Raw genomic sequence first — 16928 nt, 5'->3', positions numbered from 1 at the left:
TCGCGATAAAGGCACATGCAAATTGCAGGGCACTGATCGGAGCTTTCCTGACTATTGTACATGGGCCTCTATCATGCTCTCCCTCATTATTGTACGTGGGGGTGTGGCCTATTACGTACTTATTGACAAAAGAAGAGGTTGGAGGGGAAGAAAACCACAGCATCAGATTCAGTCTAGGTGTCGCCAAAGTTGTTAACGTGACAAAACGAGGACTTGGAGCAACAGAGGCAATTAGCTTGAAGAAACAAACAACAGTTTTCCCAGTGGCCTCCAATCGCAGTTCAGCCATGCTCAGTGCAAACCTTTATCTCCTCCACTTAGAACATTCGATGTGTGTTTCTTTGTTTTACTGTTTTTGGTGCAAGGGTGAACACGCATGATGTAAACGGTCACGATCGCGAGGAAGGCATGTCAGGTGACCATATACGGGAGATTCGGAGGCTAACATTGCCGCGTATCCCGCTGGCTTTAAAAGCAAACATGTAAACAAAGCATTAAATATGGAGCGCTTCACGGATTTGCGTGTCATCCTTTCGCAGGGGCCATGCTAATCTTCTCTGTATCGATCCAATTTTAGTATACGTGCTGCCGTAGCAAGCACAAACACAGCGACTCTAACAAGGTCGCTATATGCCTCGTTTCTCAGCCAGCTCTCAGGCAGGTGGTGAGGACAAGAAGACCATCTTGCTAAACTCGTTACAGTGCAGCACACTTACATTTACATGTATCCGTTTGGCAGATGCTTCCGAGCTGCTAGGAAATCGCCACCACAACTGTTGCTCTGCCCAGCACAACGTACTACCAACCGAGCTTTCCTTGGGTTGGGCACACGGACGGATTTAACCTCCCACCGCGTTTAGGGACGGGGTAACTGAGAGAATGAAGCTTCTCGCGTGATGAGCATAATGATAAATGTAGCAGCGGCACAGAAAGCACAAGACACACTTGTCAGTGGTATGGGTAACAGAACACAAGGAGTATTGGGCGTGGCCTCAAACATGCTGTGTTTGAGGAGCTGCCTCAATCAAAAGAAAGTTGTCTGTTAAACGGTCTTCACTGCGTCTGCATCCATTCAAACTGAAAGCAGGCCACAAACCCTTCTTCTTTCCAAGACTTGGCAAAACCTTTAGGCAAAGCTATTTGAAAAGAGACAAACCAGGTTTCTGCGTCTGCATCCATTCATACTAAAAGCAGGCCACAAACCCTTCTTCTTTCCAAGACTTGGCAAAACCTTTAAGCAAAGCAATTTGAAAAGAGACAAACCAGGTTGTCATTCCAAACAAAAGCTGACGTTGAGGCGCTAAGCCCACCACCAATGGGAACTCGCGACCGAGCCGAGGATCAGCAAGATGGTGGCATAATGAGAAGGCCCACACGCCCGGACCTGACAGAACAAAGGCTCACGATAAAGGCACATGCAAATTGCAGGGCACTGATCGGAGCTTTCCTGACTATTGTACATGGGCCTCTATCATGCTCTCCCTCATTATTGTACGTGGGGGTGTGGCCTATTACGTACTTATTGACCAAATTAGAGGTTGGAAGGGAAGAAAACCACAGCATCAGATTCAGTCTAGGCGTCGCCAAAGTTGTTAACGTGACAAAACGAGGACTTGGAGCACAGAGGCAATTAGCTTGAAGAAACAAACAACAGTTTTCCCAGTGGCCTACAATCGCAGTTCAGCCATGCTCAGTGCAAACCTTTATCTCCTCCACTGAGAACATTCGATGTGTGTTTCTTTGTTTTACTGTTTTTGGTGCAAGGGTGGACACGCATGATGTAAACGGTCACGATCGCGAGGAAGGCATGTCAGGGAGACCATACACCGGAGATTCGGAGGCTAACATTGCCGCGTATCCCGCTGGCTTTAAAAGCAAACATGTAAACAATGCATTAAATATGGAGCGCTTCACGGATTTGCTTGTCATCCTTTCGCAGGGGCCATGCTAATCTTCTCTGTATCGATCCAATTTTAGTATACATGCTGCCGTAGCAAGCACAAACATAGCAACCCTAACAAGGTCCCTATATGCCTCGTTTCTCAGCCAGCTCTCAGGCAGGTGGTGAGGACAAGAAGACCATCTTGCTATACTCGTTACAGTGCAGAACACTTACATTTACATGTATCCGTTTGGCAGATGCTTCCGAGCTGCTAGGAAATCGCCCCCACAACCGTTGCTCTGCCCAGCACAACGTACTACCAACTGTGCTTTCCTTGGGTTGGGCACACGGACGGATTTAACATTCCACAGCATTTAGGGACGGGGTAACTGAGAGAATGAAGCTTCTCGCGGGATGAGCATAATGATAAATGTAGCAGCGGCACAGAAAGCACAAGACACACTTGTCAGTGGTATGGGTAACAGAACACAAGGGGTATTGGGCGTGGCCTCAAACATGCTGTGTTTGAGGAGCTGCCTCAAACAAAAGAAAGTTGTCTGTTAAACGGTCTTTACTGCGTCTGCATCCATTCATACTGAAAGCAGGCCACAAACCCTTCTTCTTTCCAAGACTTGGCAAAACCTTTAAGCAAAGCAATTTGAAAAGAGACAAACCAGGTTGTCATTCCAAACAAAAGCTGACATTGAGGCGCTAAGCCCACCACCAATGGGAACTCGCGACCGAGCTGAGGATCAGCAAGATGGTGGCATAATGAGAAGGCCCACACGCCTGGACCTGACAGAACAAAGGCTCACGATGATAAAGGCACATGCAAATTGCAGGGCACTGATCGGAGCTTTCCTGACTATTGTACATGGGCCTCTATCATGCTCTCCCTCATTATTGTTCGTGTGGGTGTGGCCTATGACGTACTTATTGACAAAAGAAGAGGTTGGAGGGGAAGAAAACCACAGCATCAGATTCAGTCTAGGCGTCACCAAAGTTGTTAACGTGACAAAACGAGGACTTGGAGCAACAGAGGCAATTAACTTGAAGAAACAAACAACAGTTTTCCTAGTGGCCTCCAATCGCAGTTCAGCCATGCTCAGTGCAAACCTTTATCTCCTCCACTCAGCACATTCGATGTGTGTTTCTTTGTTTTACTGTTTTTGGTGCAAGGGTGGACACGCATGATGTAAACGGTTATGATCGCGAGGAAGGGATGTCAGGTGACCATACACCGGATATTCGGAGGCTAACATTGCCGCGTATCCCGCTGACTTTAAAAGCAAACATGTAAACAACGCATTAAATATGGAGCGCTTCACAGATTTGCGTGTCATCCTTTCGCAGGGGCCTTGCTAATCTTCTCTGTATCGATCCAATTTTAGTATACGTGCTGCCGTAGCAAGCACAAACGCAGCAACCCTAACAAGGTCCGTATATGCCTCGTTTCTCAGCCAGCTCTCAGGCAGGTGGTGAGGACAAGAAGACCACCTTGCTAAACTCGTTACAGTGCAGCACACTTACATTTACATGTATCCGTTTGGCAGATGCTTCCGAGCTGCTAGGAAATCGCCCCCACAACCGTTGCTCTGCCCAGCCCAACGTACTACCAACCGAGCTTTCCTTGGGTGGGCACACAGACAGATTTAACCTCCCACCGCGTTTAGGGACGGGGTAACTGAGAGAATGAAGCTTCTCGCGGGATGAGCATAATGATAAATGTAGCAGCGGCACAGAAAGCACAAGACACACTTGTCAGTGGTATGGGTAACAAAACACAAGGGGTATTGGGCGTGGCCTCAAACATGCTGTGTTTAAGGAGCTGCCTCAAACAAAAGAAAGTTGTCTGTTAAACGGTCTTTACTTCGTCTGCATCGATTCATACTGAAAGCAGGCCACAAACCCTTCTTCTTTCCAAGACTTGGCAAAACCTTTAAGCAAAGCAATTTGAAAAGAGACAAACCAGGTTGTCATTCCAAACAAAAGCTGACGTTGAGGCGCTAAGCCCACCACCAATGTGAACTCGCGACTGAGCCGAGGATCAGCAAGATGGTGGCATAATGAGAAGGCCCACACGCCTGGACCTGACAGAACAAAGGCTTGTGATAAAGGCACATGCAAATTGCAGGGCATTGATCGGAGCTTTCCTGACTATTGTTCGGAGCTTTCCTGACTATTGTACATGGGCCTCTATCATGCTCTCCCTCATTATTGTACGTGGGGGTGTGGCCTATTACGTACTTATTGACAAAAGAAGAGGTTGGAGGGGAAGAAAACCACAGCATCAGATTCAGTCTAGGCGTCGCCAAAGTTGTTAACATGACAAAACGAGAACTTGGAGCAACAGTTTTCCCAGTGGCCTCCAATCGCAGTTCAGCCATGCTCAGTGCAAACCTTTATCTCCTCCACTGAGAACATTCAATGTGTGTTTCTTTGTTTTACTGTTTTTGGTGCAAGGGTGGACACGCATGATGTTATCGGTCACGATCGCGAGGAAGGCATGTCAGGTGACCATACAACGGAGATTGGGAGGCTAACATTGGCGCGTATCCCGCTGGATTTAAAAGCAAACATGAAACCAACGCATTAAATATGGAGCGCTTCACTGATTTGCGTGTCATCCTTTCGCTCTCGGTCCAGCAAAGGTCTCTGTACAATTCCTACGTTTGGGCCAATCAGCAACTCGTTCTCCCTACGTTCTTTCTACGTTTGGGCCAATCAGCAGCTTGTACTTTCTACGTTTGCCTACGTTTGGGCCAATCAGCAGCTCGTTCTTTCTACATTTGGACCTATCGGCATCTGGTATGATTATACAGGACCGGACATAGATGGAGTGTTTTTTTACCGAATGAGTAAAACAAAAATAAATAGAATATTACAAATGTACTGACATTACTCAATGGTTTTTTAATATGTCGATGTATTATTACGTCTTCCCGTCAAGCGCTGCTTTTGATATTTAAAGATACGGAATTAGCCGGTTATGCTAATTATCGAGTAACTAGCATTATCGAGTAAGTAGTGAACGTCAACGGTGAATTTCGATTTCAAACTGTTGTAACTACATCTACGGGGTCTAAGGAAGATAACCAGGTAGTTTGATAAAAGATTAAATACATTTTGAGAGCTCGCTAGCATGTAATGTTACGTAAACTGGATGCTGTTTACATTGAAATGAATGGGGCTGTAACGTTAGCTAGGATGCTACAGTTTATTTACAACACGTTACTATCTCTGAAAACAAAATTAAACCACACAGTTAGTATCTTTACACCCTTAAGATTATAATATCACCACGTGAAATCAAAATATAAAGTTTAAGTGTATGTTTTTTGCATTAACAATAGGCCTGTTTGTTTAATGGCTGACAATGCATAGGGGATTAACCCTGGGGTCATTATTTACCTGTTGTGTCACGTTATGTTAATTTGTTAACGTTAATGTTTTAATACTGAATGTGTGTAGTACTAGTATATCATTAATCTGATGTGTGATATTCCTGTTAATATGGCAATTAACATGTAGTTTAACCTGTAATGCTCGTTTAATGCTGTGCTGTCATTTCTTGTCATTGTAGATATGGCTTTTGCAAACTTTAAATTAACTACATCGCAGCAGCTCGTCATGCGGGCCTTTGGTCAGGCAGTGGCCTTCGTCGCCGCTAAGGGGCCCCGCGGGACCGACACCGCCGCTGCTGCTGCGAAGGTCAAGAAGCTGGAGGAGGTGGAGAAAGAGGCCCAGGCCCTCGTCGTATCCAAGGGTGGTGACTCTGGTAACGGCATGCTGGTGCTGGGCTGCTACAGCATTCAGTTTGGCATGTACCGGTGTCAAACGTTCCGTTGGCTCCTGGAGAACGACGTGGGCTACACCACGCAGTTGGTTGCCAGCCACCAGCGGGAGCGGGAGGAAAGTGCCTCCAACAGCCCCCTTATGGCCTACAAGGACGCACTCGTCCGGTACTCGTGCGCCCACCCTGCTTTTGTGGAGCAGCTGAGGTTCCACCGGGTGTACGAGGAGGCCCGGGTGTGAGGGCGAGGCGCTTGTTGGCTTTGGGGAGTACAAGGAGGTTACCCTGAAGGACCTGTACAGCTCCGAAAAGAAAAAGCACCAGAAGTAAGTCCTGTTGTGGTGAAGGGCAGTGGACTATTAGGGTGCTGTGACTTGTCAATATGCTTGTTAATCTTTGATCGTTGTCTTGCAGGTTTGTCAAGTACCTACGGCAGCCTGGGACCACGATGTACACCGCCAAGACGTACATCCTGGCCCAAGACAAAAAGCGGTCGGCAGAGGCGGCTGCTCCCCCCCACCTCCCACCACCAGCAGTGGCCCCAGCAAGGCCGCTTCCACAGCGCTGCCGCCACAAAAGCCAATCGCTTCCATGTTGTCGGGCCTACTTGGAAACATCCAATGGCCCCAGGTAAGCTGCAGGCCGAGGTCAGGAAGCTGATGAGCACGTCAGCACGGCCTGCAGTTCCAGGTAGATCTATTTCTTTCTCTTTATTAAAACACAACAGAGGTTCAGTGTACAGGATTTACTAATCATTGCGCCCCCCCATAGCGGTGTCTACATTCGTCAGAGACCAGCGCCCCTCGGTGCCGCCCCCCACCACAGAGGTGACGGATGAGGAACTGATCCAGATGGCAACCGACTTCGAAACGGGTAACTGGCACCACACTGGACGTGTCAAACATTTGCTTTCAATATGTTAATATTCTTCTGTCAGTATTTGTGTATTAACTGTAATGGTTTCATTTATCATTCGTTACAGTTGATGCTTGAAGGACAAAGGTAGGTTTGTCAGGTGATGTAGCCGTCTTTATCGATGGTAGATGTGCCGTCCTCACTCACGTAGTGGCAATGTAGATTTGCTTAAACACTTTCGCATGTCTACTCTCCTTGGCCCTGCTTGCTGCATCTCTTAACATTCACGTTGTAGCACTAAACCATCTGCTCTATCACTGGCATGCTGCACGTCATCGAATCACTGGCGGCTGCATAACAACTAATCGCAACTAATCGTTTGCAGAATTAAAGTTATAGTTTACATCATATACATATGTGTGTATTGTGTGTAATAATTATGTATATATAAATACACACACATGCATGTAAAAGTTTAAGAAAAAAGTATTCATATTTGTCTAATATAAATTATATATAAATATAAAAATGTATATACACATGTAAATATTACTTAAATATGTACATGTGTGTGTGTGTGTGTGTGTGTGTGTGTGTGTGTGTGTGTGTGTGTATGTATTTATTTATTTATATATACATACTTATTATACACATACGTAAATATGATGTAAGCAAAAACTTTAATTCTGCAAGCAATTAGTTGTTATGCAGCCCTAAGTCATCAACACTCAAACTCACTTAGTCTTGCCTGTCTGTGTCTCGCCCCGTGACTATCATTGTGCTGATGCCATTTTGTTGTGTGTGAATGTGTCTTAAGATCAAGTACAGGTCCTTCAGGTTCTCCCGCTGGTGGAGAGGCCTCCACCTCCTCCTTCGGCATTGTCTCCATCCCTCCCCCACCCCCGCCACCACCTCAAGTTGCGGCTGCTCCGGCTACGCTCGCGGTTCCGGCGTTGACCAGGGAGGAGCCCCTTTGCATCTCCGTGGAGGAGACGCCATCCAGGGAGGCCACCCTGGTCCCAGCCCCGAGGAAGAGGAAGGAGAGGAACGTGGAGCTGCCGAGGAACGTGGAGCAGCCCGCAATGCCCACTCCTGCTTTGACTGAGGTACAGACAGACACACACACACACACGTGCCCGTACTCATGGACGCACAAAACTGCATGTAGCACAGACTCAGCCTCCTTACAGAGTGTTTGTTTGTGCTGTTTTTTAACAGGCAGCTCTCACTGTGGAAGAGCAGGAGTGGATTGGCCGGGAGCTGTTTAAGCCAGACAGCGATGGGAGGACCAAACTCACCACGGACCTCAAGTTGTGGTCCCTCAGCCCCGGCCAGTTACACTCAGCCACCCGCCTCACCAGCTGCCTTCTTCGCTTGTCGGCTGTTCCTCTGGACGCCTGTGCGTCTGTGGGGCGTCCGGCCCACATGCTGCAATAAGGGCCTCACCAAGTGTGGGCTCTACAAGACCATCCGGAGGGTCCTGGACATCGACGGCTGGTACTTGATGGCCACAGAGTACCTGCACAGGAAAATCCCCAGTGTTAAATTAACTCTACCAGTGTTAAATCAACACTATTTGGTGTTTATATAATCCACACCAGAATCGGTGTTAAAAAAGACTGGTGTTAAAAATATAACTCTGAATCAGTGTTAAAGTTAATGAGATAATGAAGTGATGATTAAGACATTAATGGTGAACACCTGCTGGTCATTCAAATCAATTACATTTTGGACATTTTCCAGTTTTTTTTTTTTTTTGATGACTCGTTTTCTGGAGAAAATACTAAAATAATAAAGACAAATTATTAAATGCAATAGATGAATATTGTTGGGTGTGTGCCTCCAAAAGCTGCAATCTTTCACGTTTGCCTCTCTATCAGCATCTCTGTTTGAAAAATAAAATGATAACTTGCAGATTTATTTTCTAAATGGATAAGTTTAACTTCTAAACAGCTGTCAGAACAAAATACAAGTGCTCAACTATTCCAGCATCCACACGCGTGATTTAGTAGACAAATCTTCTTTCTGACGTGATGTCTCACAAGTCAAATAAACATTTATCACAAAATGTATCACATTAAATCTTACGTTTGTGTTTGTTATGAGTTCATTTGAAGTCACCATTACTGTGATTAGTGTTTCCTTTAGTTAGGCATTTGTCCCTTGACCTTCACTGATCTAACTCTCCTCTTTTAGCAATAGCAACAATGTTTTAGTAAGACCACTTGTTCATTGCTTCATGTAGAGGGAAGCTCTTCCAGACCTTCTTAGATTGTTTATTTTTATTATATTCTACTCTAGAAAACATTGAAACATTTGATCACAATTTAATTATGAAGAAACAGGCATATAAAAAAGCCCTATGGAAATGACATCGTATTGAATAAGACTGCCGTAATGCTTTAGAGTTTTTTTTGTTGTTGTTTTTTGCTTAAGAGAGACTTCATGATTTCTGATACAAATCTCAACGATGGTGACAGTTAATGGTAAAAAAGTTGCAAAATTTTTGTCATGTTGCAATGCATGATGGGATTTATGAATGAGTTTTCTACAATCCTGGTACCCAGCATGCATTGCGGCATGATGTTTTGTTGTTGATTGTCACCATGATTGTGTTTTATAGGCTGATTGTTGATGTCTCAGTGTGTCTGACTGAAACCACAGATTAGATTTGGGTAAACAATATTTAACTCTTCAGGGTATGTGGACTTTTACAGCACTGTTGGATTTCATGGGAGCCGCACAGGGTTGGCAGAACATAAATTAAACACTTATATTCAGTCATTACTTTTTTATAATATAATTGAATCCCAAGACTTATACTTTTATACTATTTAATATAGTAACAGTTATAGACTTCATTTCTCTCATCTTTCTCTGCTTTAACAGATGTGTTTTATAAACACACTGCCACAATGAGCAGAAAAAATATTACACGAAACTTCAAGACCCAAGTACCCAACTAAAGGAAACACTAATCGGCACAATGGTGACTTACTTTATTAACCAGATTTACAGCAGTTCTTTAGAAGTTAAACCTATCATCCATGTAACTCTGCAAGCAAGTTGTCATTTTAGTTTTAAAACAGAGATGATGATAGTGTTCATTAAACTCTAGGCATTTTATCTATTGCATTTAATATTTTGGCTTTCTTCCGCATTTAATATTACTTTATCCAGAAAAAGAGTCAACAAAATAAAAATTTTAAGACAGGAACAATTCCAAAATTTTGTTGATTTGACACGGAATGACCAGTAGGTGTTCACCATTAATGACTCAATCACTTCATTATCTTATTAACTTTAACACTGATTTAGTGTTTTTTTAACACCAATCTTGGTGTGGATTATATAAACACCGAACAGTGTTAATTTAACACTGGGGATTTTGCTGTGTGGAGTGCCGTTGGTGTAAGAAGAAGGTAGCTGCCTGGTCGCAGGAGGTTGTGAGTCAGCTGGGAGAGGGGCATTGCACCCTCTTCCCGGCGATCCTAACCTACAAGTAAGTAGCTGTCTGAACACTGGGTCTCATTAACTAATAATTGAGTACGTTTTTCGTATTTATATGCACACTAGAACTTCTCACGAAAACAAAAGAGCTCGAAAAGGAAGCTAGTGCTGTCCACCGACCGGAGTAACATTAATTAAGTATTGAATGCGTTAACAAATATGACATTTAATTAATATGAGGGAGACACGCACCTGTACCTCAAATATAACAGACAGAAGATCAAGTGATTGACGTTTGGACTTCTCATTACATTTACGTGACGTGACGTTTAGGCTACATTAGGCATTAAGCAGACGCTTTCAAATAGAGATTTTAAAAGTGAGGAAGGGAAAGCGTGAAGATTTGTCATTACGCCCATCTTCTTTATATGTTTAGAAATAACAAGTAGGCTATAACAACGTATAATGTAATGTGTAAATATGTAAATACAGATGATGCATAATATAAAATACAAAAAATATTGTAATATATAATCGTGTGCATTTCATATATCAACATTGTCATACACATTGTAATTATAACCTAGTATTTGATTATAGCGTATATGATTTTTGCCTATGAGGAGACATTTCGATATGGAAGTTTTTGTTGAATCACGATTTTTTTGTGAAAATATCCATACGCACGTCTCGTGCACAAATTTGTGCGTATGCGTGCTTAGCGCATGAGACCCAATGTCCTTCGGTGTGTGTGTGGCTTGCTCTTCTGTAACACATGATGTGCTCCTTTGCAGGCTCGCCTGCAACCAGCGGGTAATCATCCAGCGGCGCGAGTGTACTCGGGGGGAAAAGCGCCACACACCTGTACAAGAAACTCTGCAAGGCACACGCAGAGGCCTGGATGCGGCGGGCCATACACTACCTCAGTGTCATGGAGCCCTTCACGTCGAGGGGTGTCGTGAGCAGGTGTGCGCCACCACCGACACCGCAGCCCGTGCCCCAGTACGTGTGGCCGTTACTGGTCTACTGCCACGACATCCTCTCCCGCCTGGAGGACGTGAAGGCCCGGGTCACCTCCGTCTTTGGATCGGTTTTGAAGATGGATTCGACTAAGAAGGTAAATACGGTGCTCTAGCACGAACTGAGTAGCACGCTCTAGCTACGCGCGTGCAGCCTTACTGACGCGTGTTGTTATTCTTTCAAACAGGTGACCCGGATGCTCGCCAGTGCTGCCGCCCAGACCGCAGCGTGGGCAACGAACACGGACAGGTGCTTGTGACCGTGCTCACGGGCACAGAGGGCGCCGGCTTGTTGTCCATGGCTGCGGGGTTAATGCGGCGGTACGAGGACACTGGGGTGGAGCCACCTCGGCGTCGACCGGGACTGCTGTTGTTCATCTGCCGGGGGATCCAAAACAGCTGCTTTGTTTGGGAAGTGGGACAAGCTGGTGGTCCGGCTGGACATTTGGCACCTGATGCTGCGCTTCGCGGCAGGCGTCACCACCGAGAGATGCAGCGGAGTCTTCCTTTCCTGAGCCCATGAGTAATGAGCCAGCCACTCAGAGCCAGGTAACTGAATTTACAATTATAATTGATTTCACAATATTAATGTCTATTTAGGCATCGTGTGCACTGATGCGTCAAGTATGTTCTGTTTACATAGCATTCCATTTTCTGCCCATTATCACAAAACACCCAGATTCGCAGTGAAGCGATTATGTTTTGTAATAATTATCCATTGTTTTGATTTATGTTGAAATGACTACTCTTACTTAAATAGTTTTTTATTTACTTAAAAATCGTTGATTTGTCAATGCTAATACCATTGAATCAATATCACATTTGCACCCTCCATTAATATGGAAAAATATTGAAATTTCAACAAATCACCATTATCGTGATTAGTATTTGCTTTAGTTGCACCCTTTACTTAAAGGGGACATATTATGAGATTTTTTTAAAGATGTAAACTAACCCTTAATCTAGGTCTGAGCAAAAGTGTGCCGTTTTGGGTGTGTCATTTAAAATGCAAATGAGCGGATGAAGTGCAACAACTGATCACAATGATGGTGGTTTGTTGCATATGAAACTCAATTGTGCTGTGAATTATTTTCTCCCTCTCTCTTTCTCTTTGCACTAAATGGTTGTGCTGTGGTTGGATAGTGCAGATAAAGGGGGCGGTATTACCTTATTCTGACATCACAATAGGAGCCAATTTACAATGACCTATTTTTTCACATGCTTGCAGAAAATGGTTTACCAAAACTAAGTTACTGGGTTGATCTTTTTCACATTTTCTAGGTTGATAGAAGCACTGGGGACACAATTATAGCAGTTAAACATGGAAAAAGTCAGATTTTCATAATATGTCCCCTTTAAGTTTTCTTTGGCTGTTGATTTTTTTTTTTAATACATCTGCTACTGCGAAAAAAAAACGATCCGATGTTAGAGTAGATGTACCTAAATAATATTAATGAAATATTATTAAATATGTGTAAGAAATGGATATTACAGTACTAGTTGGAAGCAGTGTCAGGTCTGTTATTTTGAGAATTTAGAAAAAACACATTTAAAAGATTAAACTACTGAATCTATCTCTGACATCATGAATCGGTCTATGAATCTCATCAATGGTGACGATGAACAAATGAAAGCTTCATGCTGCAATGCATGCTGGGTATCATCGTAGTAATTTATGACTCCCAGCATGCATTGCAGTTGATCGTTTTATCTGAATTTTTTTGATGATTGTAACCATTGTTGAGATTTGTAGGATAAGTAATGATGTCTGAATGTGTCAGCATTTTTTCTGATTAATTTTTCACAGTGGATTTACAAACCAGTACAATTTTTATGGTAAAAAATGGATCAACATAATCATGTAAAACAGCTTAATTTTGTATCATCTTGACTTTTTCACAAAAAGTAATCAGTTTGAACTTAAATTTGAAACACGTCTTTCTTTATCCAATGCACATTTGTTTCTACATAGACACATATAAATACTAGTAATAAAAGAAAGATTTAAAGGGGACATATTATGAGATTTTTTTTAAGATGTAAACTAAGTCTTAATCTAGGTCTGAGCAAAAGTGTGCCGTTTTGGGTGTGTCATTTAAAATGCAAATGAGTGGCTGAAGTGCAAACACTGATCACAATGATGGTGGTTTGTTGCAATTGAAACTCAATTGTGCTGTGAATTATTTTCTCTCTCTCAATTTCTCTCTGTACTAAATGGCTGTGCTGTGGTTGGATAGTACAGATAAAGGGGGCGGTATTACCTTATTCTGACATCACAATAGGAGCCAAATTACAATGACCTATTTTTTCACATGCTTGCAGAGAATGGTTTACCAAAACTAAGTTACTGGGTTGATATTTTTCACATTTTCTAGGTTGATAGAAGCACTGGGGACACAATTATAGCAGTTAAACATGGAAAAAGTCAGATTTTCATAATATGTCCCCTTTAACTTAGTGAATGTCAAGAGTCAAGTAGTGTGGGGAGAAACAAAGCTTTTTGAAGCTTCGAATCAATTGAACCAATTGCTTTGAAAATTGATTCAGTTTTTCGAAGCAGTTCGAAACACAACACACGCTGGCGACCCCTGCTGGTCAAAATAGTGTAAAAGCAGATATGTCCAACATTTTACACTTTTTTTTTACAAAATAATAGCAAGATTTTTATTAAAATATGTAAAAAAAAAATATTTATTTAAGACATAATTAAAAGTGTATTATGTGTTTTTAGTTTTATTTAGGGCAAACAAATCATTAAAACTAATAACCCTTTTAATTAGACACATTTTTGTACTTAAATCTCTCTGTAAACAAAAACCAAAATAGACAAAATGGTAGTGTTATAAGTCCAAAGGATAAATGTTTTATGAACTTGCATAATCAAACTGACCCGAGTTCATTAGACACTGGTCTTTGTGATCAAATCCCCCTAGTGGTGAAGCATTGGATTTTCTAAACTGTTATGTAGACAACAGTGGTGTTTTGATTTAATGAAGCCTCGTTTGCTAAAATAACATGATTTGGGCCAGTATGAAACAAGCTCCAAACCACTGATTCAAAACAAAAGATTCGTAAATGTTTTGAATATTCGAAAATGATCATCACTAGAGTCTCCTTTCTTCTTCCTTTATTTGTTAACGCCATTCCAATGCCTATCTTGCGTGTTTTTGGCCTGTGGGAGGAAACTGGAGTACCCAGAATAAACCCACACTGACACAGGAAAAACATGCAGAAACTCTACACAGAAAGTAGAGTTAAGAGCTTAACTAAAGCAAACACTGATTACAGTAATGGTGGTTTGTTGAAATTTCAATTTTTTTTTTTCAATATTAATGTGCAAAATCAGGGTGCAAACCTGATATTGATTCAATGCAATGAACATTGACAAATCAACTGTTTTTAACATTGTTTCAATGGTTGCATGCTATCTGGGAAAGTAAGCATGATAAGAGTTAAATGAGAGTGTAATAATTTCTTTTAATGCAAAGGAAGAGGAGAGCCTGGGACCAGATGGCATGACCTGACCATGTGGTTAGCTGACATTCTGGTGGAGCTCAGACATCAGGGGTTCATAACAGAGTGCAAGGTAGAGGAGATTGTCGCTATGGGTTAAACTGTCAGAGTTTGACAGGGGTCCTCTCACTTACCCAGCTTGCCCCTCTGAAAAACTGATAAAGGGGCATTTCAAATTCAGCCACTCTAAAACAAACGTGACTCCTGGGGTTAAAAGTCTGAAGCTGTTGGTGTCTATCTTTACTTATCAGTATGTGACATATTTTCCTTATACTGTCTGCTTAACATTAACGTTTTCCTTTTAATTTCACAGCTGCTTTTTTGGTGAAGGCAGTGGACCTGCCCAGTGGCGTAATGCCAGTTGCCTCATTGAGTACGTTTACATGCACAGAATAAGCGGATAACTATTAAAAATCTCCTTATTATAGAAAACTGTTTTCATGCGTTTACATGCAAATCAATAAGCCGGCTATGCAGTCAACTGCGTTTACATGGGACTTGGAGAATTATCAGTTTTCTCGCAGGCAGTGACGTCACCACCTATAGTACATAATAGTCGATCAAAAAGCTGACGGCATATCTGTCTTAAGCTATATTGTTGTATCTCTTCTCGTGTCTGCAGAACCTCTAAATGTAACATAAGCTTCTATTTTAACAGTTTCTCTGCCAATTGCTTATGGCGAGCGGAGACTTTTATGCATTACTTTGCACTTACTTCCGCGTGTGACGTTTATCTTTCATACGCAGAGACATGGACAAAACCATGAGAAAGCCGGTTAAGGTGTTTACATGCCACTCGAAATCACCGTAATGAGCAAAAAACTACCTGTGCCGATCGGTTTTTGCTTACGCTGTTTATGGGCTTTCCCCGATTAAAGAAAACCGTTTTACGCGTTTACATGACCCCACGTGTTATCAGTTTATTAAGCATAATCGGCGTAAGACTGTGCATGTAAACGCACTCACTGAAACAATCTGCCTGGCTCTCTGCCTTATTCACCCTGCAGGTCAGACTGTTGCTGGAGCCAGGATGAACAGGTGGGCTGCCATTCTTCGGGACTACAGGATGATCAGGGAAGTGGTCCTAAACAGCCCTGCACTCATGGCCCGAACAAGGTTACAGCTGTTTGAGCTAAACCAGCAGACGCTCTTCCATTAGTAAGTTTAGAAATTAATCGTTCATATGTACTTTCATATATCAACATCCCTTTTCACGTATACTAATTGTTATATTTTCTGTACATAGGCATAATGCACAAAAAAGAAGCAAGAAACCTAGGTCTTGCAGCAAAATATTCCACCATTTAATGTTCCCTTGATGGCCTCTGAACCCCTGCCATCTCAGCTTTTAAAGCTTCCCGAACCAGTTAAACATGGGCACCCAGCCTATGTGTTCACCATCCCTGCGAATGCATCTGGACAAGCAGTACAGCGCATTTGGACCCAACTCACACCGGTGAGTTCTGCTGCTTTTGCCATGCCTGCTGCAACACAACATGCTCAAGGCCATCCTTCACCTGGGGTTCAAGTCCACAGTCAGTTCAAGGGCTTCACTTTTGTGCAAAAGCCTCTGGAAAAACTGTGCAAGAATGGTTAGAGGAAATGAGGGCGTACTCACATTATCCAAACCAAAACGCTCTCTCAAAAGTGTTTGACCCCCAAAGCCTGGTTCGTTTGACTAGTGTGTTTGCTCTGGGTTGCAGAGGTGGGCTGAAGCATGGTTCACTTGGGCTCAGGTGCGGAAGGCTATTGTGTCAGCGCTATCGCAACTGAGCGCAATTCAAAAGGAGAGATCAATTGCGCGACCACTCACCTTCATCTGCCTCCGTAAAAACTTTTTGATGTGTGCAGCAGGGTTACGTGAATGTCCGAGCTGCACACGTGACAGATAAACTAAGCAACATGATGGCATTTGAGAGGGATGTGTGTAATCACGCAACAAACGACTCCGAATAAAAAACACTTAATATTACGATGGGTTCCAGTGTAAAAAGAGTAAAGTAAAACTTTACTTCCTACTTTTTTCAAAACAATTGCATCCTAATGACAAAAGCGCGCCCAGCCTCGGATTGATAAAAGTACAGTGTGAGTGCGTGCTTCTGGGGGAGTAGGGAGGGGGGACAATCGCGCTGGGGCATGGACAATATGAGTGCGCCCTGAAAAGGGGGCAAAGATAAGTCCAACACAAAGCACTGTAAAACATGTACATATTGTTTTATATAGTTTTTCTAATTTTTGTGGACATTCCTGCACTATTACATATTAATATTATGCACGATCCCTAGAGTATACCTTTAAGTCATTATATATATATATATATATATATATATATATATATATATATATATATATATATATATATATATATATATATATATATATATATATATATATATATATATATATATATATATAT

The 16928-nt window shown here is 42.6% G+C and overlaps 3 non-coding genes across 3 annotated transcripts; all 3 read right to left on the bottom strand.

Annotated features, from left to right (window-relative positions):
• Positions 1 to 494: 494 nt before the first annotated feature.
• On the bottom strand, positions 495 to 601 carry LOC135747423 (U6 spliceosomal RNA). Its single transcript, XR_010531926.1, has one exon. It is a non-coding gene; the product is annotated as a U6 spliceosomal RNA (small nuclear RNA).
• Positions 602 to 1894: 1293 nt separating this feature from the next.
• Positions 1895 to 2001, bottom strand: LOC135747369 (U6 spliceosomal RNA). Its single transcript, XR_010531875.1, has one exon. It is a non-coding gene; the product is annotated as a U6 spliceosomal RNA (small nuclear RNA).
• A 1189-nt stretch (positions 2002 to 3190) lies between these two features.
• LOC135747367 (U6 spliceosomal RNA) lies at positions 3191 to 3297 on the bottom strand. Its single transcript, XR_010531873.1, has one exon. It is a non-coding gene; the product is annotated as a U6 spliceosomal RNA (small nuclear RNA).
• Positions 3298 to 16928: the final 13631 nt, after the last annotated feature.

This window comes from Paramisgurnus dabryanus, chromosome 14 (assembly GCF_030506205.2).
Source record: "Paramisgurnus dabryanus chromosome 14, PD_genome_1.1, whole genome shotgun sequence".
Lineage (NCBI taxonomy): Eukaryota > Metazoa > Chordata > Actinopteri > Cypriniformes > Cobitidae > Paramisgurnus > Paramisgurnus dabryanus.
This window is presented reverse-complemented; position numbering and strand designations above follow the sequence as displayed.